The 8,261-nt window shown below is 43.7% G+C and overlaps 2 non-coding genes across 2 annotated transcripts; both read left to right on the forward strand.

Moving 5' to 3' along the window:
- Window positions 1-4,954: 4,954 nt before the first annotated feature.
- Window positions 4,955-5,036, forward strand: trnas-aga (transfer RNA serine (anticodon AGA)). Its single transcript has one exon. It is a non-coding gene; the product is annotated as a tRNA-Ser (tRNA).
- Window positions 5,037-7,150: 2,114 nt separating this feature from the next.
- Window positions 7,151-7,223, forward strand: trnar-ucg (transfer RNA arginine (anticodon UCG)). Its single transcript has one exon. It is a non-coding gene; the product is annotated as a tRNA-Arg (tRNA).
- The last annotated feature ends 1,038 nt before the right edge of the window (window positions 7,224-8,261 follow it).

Here is an 8,261-nt window from a genome sequence, read left to right on the forward strand (position 1 = left end):
GCCGCGTGTCTCCCTCTTAAACTTTTCACGTCTCACCTTGAAAGCGTGACCTGTCGGTATTTAATCCTTCAACCTGGGAAATAAAACTTTTCTCTATCTACCCTCTCTGAACCCTTCATGATTATGTAAACCTCAAAAAGGTCTCCCTCAAACTTTCCTTTTTTCTTATGAAAACAAACCTAACCTACTCAACCTCTCTTCCGAGATTGCACCATCCATATGAGGCAACATCCGCTGAAACCTTTTACACGCCCTCTCCAAAGCGTCCACATCCTTTTGGTAATGTGGCGACCACAAATTTACACAGTATTCTAAGTGTGGTCAGACCAATGTATTGTTCAGTTTTAACATGACTTGTTAGCCATTTTATTCAATACCCCATCCAATGAAGCCAAACATATTCTATGCCTGCTTGACCACTCTATCCACCTGTGCAGCAAACTTCAGTGTATAATGGACCTGCACTCACAGATCTCTCTATCCATCAACGTTTTTTCCCTCAAAGCTGTTCCGTTCATTGTATAACCCCATCTAGAATTAGACTGACCGAAATGCGTCACCTCACATTTGTCTGTTTTGAACCCCAGCTGCCACTTTTATGCCCAACTTTCCAGTATATCTATATCCTCCTGTATTATTTAATAGTCACTTATAATTTCTGCTAGTCCAGAAATCTTCGTGTCATCTGCAAACTTTCTGATTATTGCAACAGTGCTCTCTTCCAGATCATTTAAGTATATCTCAAACAGCAGTGACCACTACACTGACCCCTGAGGAGCACTACTGGTCATCTTTCTCCATTTCCAGAAACTCCATTCAACTGCCACTCTGTCTCCTATAGCTCAACTAATTCTTTATCCACCTGTCTAGAACACCCGGCACACCATGTTACTTTACGTTCTGTATTTGGTTACCATGGGGAACCTTATCTAACTCCTTACTGCAGTGCATGTATATGACATCAACAGCCTTTCCTTCATCTATCAACTTAGGCACTTCCCCGAAAGACTCAATGCCTCTCACTGATATGCACATTATTTTCTAAATATGAATAGATCCTATCACTCAGTACCTTCTCCAGCAACTTTCCCAACACTGATGTTAGGCCCATTGTTCTGTAGTTATCCGGAATATCCCTACTATCCTTCTTTTACAGGGGACAATATGAGCAACGTTCCAGTCGGCCAGAACCTCACCTGTGCTGAAGGATGCCACGAAGATATCTGTCAGGGCCCCAGCTATTTCCTCTCTCACATCACTCAGGAACCAGGAATAGATCCCATCCGTTCCTGGTGATTTGTCCACATTAATTACTCCTAGCCTGCCCAATACAGCTTCCCTATTTATGTCAACATGATCCAGATTAATCAAATGTCTTCCTCTAGACTCAACATTCATCATGTTCCTCTCCTCAGTGAACACTGATGCAAAATAGTCATTCAGAATCATACCCATTCTCTCAGATTTGACATACAGCCATCCTTAATTTTCCTTTAGTGGACCAATCCTTTCTCTGGTTACCCGCTTGCTTCTTATATATGAATAATAGGCTTTAGGATTCTCCTTAATTGTCCTAGCGTGAAGTTGTTTCATGACCCCTTTTAACACCCTTGATTCCTCGTTTAAGACTTGTCCTACACTTCTCATGTTCCTACAGGGACCATTATGTTGTTAGCTGCCGAGGCGTTATGTTTGCTTCCCTTTTCCTCTTGGCGAGTCGTACAATTGTCCTGTCATCAACAGTTCTCAAATCCTTTGCCTTCAACGGGACATGCCTATCCTGCACTATATTTAACCTATCTTTGAAAGCCTGACACATATGAACTGTGGACTTTCCTACAAATAGCTGTGTCCAAAACACATTACCGACCTCCTGCATAATTTTGATATAATTAGCTTTGGCTCAGTTTCGTACTCTTTCCTCAGGACCACTCTCATCTTTGTCAATGAGTATTCTAAAACTTACAGAATATTGGGCACTTCCCAAAGAAATCACCCACGGCAACTGCTATCACCAGCCCTGGCTTATTCCCCAATATCAGTTCCAACATGGCCTATTCCCTCGTCGGACTATTGATATACCGCTCCAGAAAACTCACCTGGAGGCTTCTTACAAATGAAATCCCATCCAGACCACTGACGCTAAGAGTATCCTTGTCAATGTTGGGAAAACGGAAATCTCCAATCAACACTAAATTATTGCCTCTACGTCTTTCCATGGTCTGTTTAACTATTTTTTCTTTCACCTCACGCTCTCTGTAATACAGCCCCAAAAATCTAACCTCACCCTTCTTATTTCACTGCTCCATCCATAGTGTCTCACGACCCAAGCCCTATATGGTGTCCTCCTTTCGCACAGCCATGATATCATCCCTGACCAGCAATGCAACTCCTTCCCCCTTTTACTTCCCTCCCTGTCCCGTCTGAAGCGTCTATATCCTAGAACATTTGGTTGCCAACCATGCCCTTCCATCAACTAAATCTCTGTGATCGCAATAACCTCATATTCCAGGCACCAACCTCAGCCCTAAATTCATCTGTCTATACTCCATGCATTAAAGTAGATGCATTTCAGGCCACCAGTTCTTTTGCATTCATCTGCTCTCTGCCTACTCTTCCCATTATTAATGCTATCTTCCAGATTCTTAGCGTTTCCAGTTTCCACCTCACTGCCGACTTGTTTAATCTTGTGGTTCCCAGCCCCCTGCCACATTAGTATCAAACCTCCCCAACAGCAGTAGCAAAAACTCCCGAAAGGACATACGTTCCCATCTGGTTCAGGTGTAGATCAATTTTCTTATAGTTCCACATTCCCCAGAACTGGTCACAAAATGCAACAAATCTGAAACCCGCCCTGCAGCACCATTCCTCAACTCACGTGTTCACCGTGCCATTTTTTTTATTCATTTCTCCGCTGGCAGTCACATGGCACAGGCTGTAATTCCGACATTACTACCTTTGAGGTCGTCCTCTTTAATTTCTCTCCTAGCTCCCTGAATTCTCCCTGCAGGTCCTCATCTCGTTTTTTTTTTTCGTTGGTGCCTGTATGCACCAAGACAACTGACTGTTCATGATCCCCTTTTCGAATGCTCTTCAGCTGATGGGCGAAATCCCTGGCCTGAGCACCTGGGAGGCAACATAACTCTCCAGAATTGCTGATGCTCCACAGTGAGTCCACCCGCAGCTCCAGAGTAGACACGCGGTCAAACAAGTGCTGCAGCTGGACACACTTCTTGCAAGTGTAAGTTTAGAAAACCTTTACAAGGATTTGCAAGGTTTGGGCTGCTTGGACATGAGAACGAAACTGAATAGGCTTCGTCAGCTTCCAGGAGTTTCAGTGCTTATGTTTGACCTCACAGAAGCTTCTAAAATCATGAGGAAGACAGACAGAGTAAATAGTCAGGGAGCACTTCTTCACAAGACACGCTAGTTCAAATCTACATAGCAAACGTTTAACGTGAGAGAGGAAAATTTTAAAAGGGATGTGAGGGACACATGTTTTTTCACACAGAAATTTTGTGTGTGTAGAATGACTTGCCACATTTAGTGGCAGAGTCTGGTGCACTCACAACATTTCAAAGGCATCTGAATGGGTGTACAGACAGGAAGACCTCGGAGAGATAAGGCACAAATATTGGCAGAAATGTATGGATTAATTTCGGTTATCTATTCAGCAAGGGCAAGTTGGATCGCGGGATTTGTTTCCATTCTCGACAAGTCTGAGATGCTCCAGCCACCGGCAACAGTTTGAATACACCATTTGCAAAAAAAAACGCATGATGTTTGTTACTCAGCCAGCGAGTTTGGCTATTTTGTTTGGAGGGTGGATGAGCCCAACCGATCCAGAGATGAAGGTCTTCCGGATATTTGCTGCCAATCACCATTCTTCTTGACACTTTCCCAACTTCGCCATCAAAGATATTGGCTGAAGAAAAATACTTCACGTATCGCATTACCCACTTTGCTCTCCAGCGAATCCAAAAACTGAAAGCTCTTAACGTGGAACAGAATCAAAACTGAAAAGGCAGTACCATGATCAGACACACCGAAGCTTAAGTGCTGTCTGTGAGGCACTGTGAGTCGTCTCTGACATGAACTGTTCGCACAAATAACAGCAATGCATTTTCCAAACCTACTGGAGATTTAGTGTATTGCCAAGTCCCAGAAAGTGCTCAAGTGTAATAAAACAAAACACAACAACGAACCATTAAAAGTGAACATTTCCAAATATATCCGTGATTAAATTAGGCCATCAATGCGCCGGTGCCCCCATCTGATCGAGAGAGCCAATCACCTTTCTCCCTCACCAGGACAGTAATGAAGGAATTTTCTTATCTAAAATCAGGTTTCCAGCTTCTGCAGTCCTCCCTTTTGCCTAGTTCCTTCAGTGTCGCTGGTTCTCAATTCAAGAACTCCATCTCTAGCGATTTCATGTCTGTACCTTCATGATTTGGAGTTGAAGAGTGAAGAAAAGTAACTCACCCCCTCCATCTCTGGGGTAATTAGGGGCTGAAAGTGAATCGTATCACATTGAAGTACATCTACAAGCGACTTAATCTCTGTCTTTTATTGGGAACCATCTCTTTCATTGTAACCATCAGGAAAGACCATTTCGATCGCTAAAAAAAGAAATGAATATGTCACTAACCTTTGTTTGTTTCATGTCCAAGAATACTCAGATCAATAGTTCCCTTGATTACCTCTGCTGGTCATGTTCGTAAAGAGATCTAGCAAATTGCCAAGTGTGACTTTCCTTTCAATAAATAATTTTGAATCAATTTTGCTGCAAATATCTTGTCCTAACTTTGTGCTTTTCTTCTTTTACATTGGTGTCTCGCACCTTACAAATGACAGCAAAGGTATGAATGGAGATGGAAACATTTAATTCAAGTCAGCGGCAGCTTTCAATGAGATCACGGCTGATTTGGTCAATGCTCAGGGGGCGATTCTGTTTGTAGTCATGGCCGAGTGGTTAAGGCGATGGATTAGAAATCCATTGGGGTTTCCCCACGTAGGTTCCAATCCTGCTGACTGCGTTATGAATGCTTTCCTGCTGGAACAATTCAAAGTTTTGCCAACCAGGCCTGTAATTTGATTAGACTTGAGAGACTCGACTTCTTCATCAGAAATGCTCCACATTTAAAACATTATCTCTGTTTCTCTTTCCAGATACACTGCTCGACACATCGGGTTTCTGCAGTTGTTATTGAACGCCCTGAGCAGAAGTGCTGCTTTTCATTAGATTCCTTTCATCCCTTGTCCTCTGTCCTCTGACTCTGGTCATTGGCAACACTTCCTCCTGCTCGTCAGAGTGCTCATTCCCCACCGCTCCCTCTCTCATCATTACAAACGACCGCAGGAAATTGCCACTTAACCATCTTTGTTCCAAAGTGAAACTCACCAGCCTAGGAACTCTCTCCACTAAACGGGACTTCTCATCCCTGGACATGGTGCAAGCCAGAGGATTGTGAAGAGATACTGTGAAAATATTGTCAGTTGGCAGTTGGAAAAATGTTTAGGAAGCAAACCATATAATTTAGGCTCCAGCTTTGGAAATCTTGAGAAACCCTTTGGGGAATGGAATCATAGGAGATTGAATAAGTGTAAATTGTCAGTCCGAGTAGAGGAAGGGACATTGACTCTGATGTTCTCGGCACTGGAACTGATCTGAGACAGTGAAAGAATTCTCGCTCCCGTACGTGAGGAATACAAACTTCTTCTGGATTCTGGGACAATGAAAAACTCTGGAACACTCAAGACAATATCCAAATATTGACTGAGATCACTACAGTACGAGTACTATAGATGGGTCAGTTTTTGTCCGGTGTGTGCGGGAGGGCTTCCTGACACAGTATGTAGACATGCCTTCAAGGGAAGAAGCCACTTTCGATGTAGTACTGGGTAACGAGCCTGGCCAGGTTTTAGATTTGGAAGTAGGTGAGCACTGTGGAGACAGCGATCACGATTCTCTCAGGTTTACTTTCGTGATGGAAAGGGATAGGTGTACTCCACAGAGCAAGAGTTTCAGCTGGTGGAAGGGAAATCACGATGCAATGAGGTAAGATTTAGGAAGCGTAGAGTGGGGTAGGAAACTGTAGGGGATGAGCACATTAAAAATGTGGAGCTTATTCAAGGAAAAGCTCCTGTGTGTCCTAGATAAGTATGTACCTGTCAGGCAGGGAGGAAGATATAGAACGCGTGAGCCGTGCTTTACTAAGGAAGTGGAACCCCTGGTCAAGAAGAACAAGAAGTCTTATGTTAGGACAAAACGTGAAAACTCAGTTCGAGCGCTCGAGGGTTCCAACGATATCAGGAAAGACCTAAAAAGAGAGCTGAGAAGAGCCAGGAGGAGACATGAGAAGTTGTTGGCAGATAGGATCAGGGTTAACGCTAAGGCTTTCCATAGGTATGTCAGCACTAAAAGAATGACGAGAGTTAAATTTGGGACAATCAAGGATAATAGTGGGAAGTCGTGTGTGGAGTCAGTGGAGATAGAGGAAGCACTAAATAAATATTTTTCGACAAAGTTCGCTATAGATAATGAAAATGTTGGCGAGGAAGATACAGAGATACTTGCGTCTAGACTAAAAGAGATTGAGGTTCACATGGAAGAGATATTAGAAATACTGCAGAGTGTGAAAATAGATAAGTCAGCTGGGCCGGATGGGATCGATCTGATGTTGTTCAGCAAATGCACTGCAGGAAAGTACAAATCAAGCTGATGCTAACAACGGCTCGTTTTGAGCCGCTAATTTGCAGTGAAGTGGCGGCGCCAATAAAAGGTGTCACGCAGCTCGTCTAATTCCACATCCTGAGCTCGAAATGACCAGATGTCTCTCGCTGAGTTTCGGCAGGGTCTTGCTTGGACGACACCATGACACGTTTTCACTGGAGTGGATCATGAAATCGCGTCGGGACTGTGAATAAAACGATGGACACTTCCAGCAGAGAAGGAGGCGACCCTGAAGCAGGCAGATGAGGACAAATGTTTCTCCTTTGCCAGTGAAAGGCACTGCTTCACAAATTGGAAACTTCGAAGTGAAGCAGTGTTGGTGATTATCTTCGCTGCTTGTTCACCTTTTTAATTCTGATTCCGTGAAAGTCCATGGCATTACATATCGACATTCTGCCATTGGTCCGCGTGTTTCTTGGGCCAGTGGCGTAATGGATAACGTGTCTGACTTCGGATCAGAAGGTTGTTGGTTCGAGTCCTACCTGGCTCGAGGGGAGTGTCTGACTTTAATGCTGCCCCACGTTGACGCTCCCATGTGAAGTCCTGCAGGGACGTCGGTTCTGTGCATCCACATTAGGAACTTGCATTTGTCCTATTGTCCATTTCAAACTCCAGCTCACCACAACGGAGACCTCTGTCGCTTTGGGGGTATCTCCCTTTGTGGGTGAAAATGAGCATGAGTTGCTCAAAAGAGTTACACGTCGTTGTGCAAGTGTCATACATCTACCCCATTATTGTGCCATTTAAGAACACAGGATAAAGTCATTGACATTAGCCCTGGGAACATGAGAACACATGAGACTTTGGGCCAAAGTTGGAAACTGCAACTGGAATAGATGGATCTCTGATTAGCCGCAATGCACATAGGCGGAATGGCCTTTTCCCACTTTGTAAATCTACGAAGACAAGTTGAAAATAATCTGCAAGGAAAATGTTCATAAAGGATGTTTTATTTACACCAAATACGATAGCATCTATCGCCTTGTCTTGTTATTTACTTGTGAGGATTCGATACTCTCAGCACCGTGGCCTGGATCGTATTCCCGCTCATGGAATGGTTGTATTGTTCAGCTAACATATCGGTGTACCAGTACTTCTGCCGATTTTCCGATGCGAGCAGGTCATTGGTTTTGTCCAAAATATTATGAATGTTAACATAATACGAATAGCTGCAGTTGCTGGAAATCTGAGCCAAAAACGAAAATTGTTTGCGGAACGCAGAAAGACTGGCAACAGAAACATCGACTTTCCTGCTCCTCGGATGCTGCTGTGCTTTTCCAGCATTTTCTGATCTAAAATCAGGTTTCCAGCATCTGCAGTCCTCCCTTTTGCCTAGTTCCTTCAGTGTCGCTGGTTCTCAATTCAAGAACTCCATCTCTAGCGGTTTCATGTCTGTACCTCCATGCTGTGGAGTTGAAGAGTGAAGAAAAGTAACTCACCCCCTCCATCTCTGGGGTAATTAGGGGCTGAAAGTGAATCGTATCACATTGAAGTATATCTACAAGCGACTTAATCTCTGTCTTTTATT

Source organism: Chiloscyllium punctatum, chromosome 16, assembly GCF_047496795.1.
Source record: "Chiloscyllium punctatum isolate Juve2018m chromosome 16, sChiPun1.3, whole genome shotgun sequence".
Lineage (NCBI taxonomy): Eukaryota > Metazoa > Chordata > Chondrichthyes > Orectolobiformes > Hemiscylliidae > Chiloscyllium > Chiloscyllium punctatum.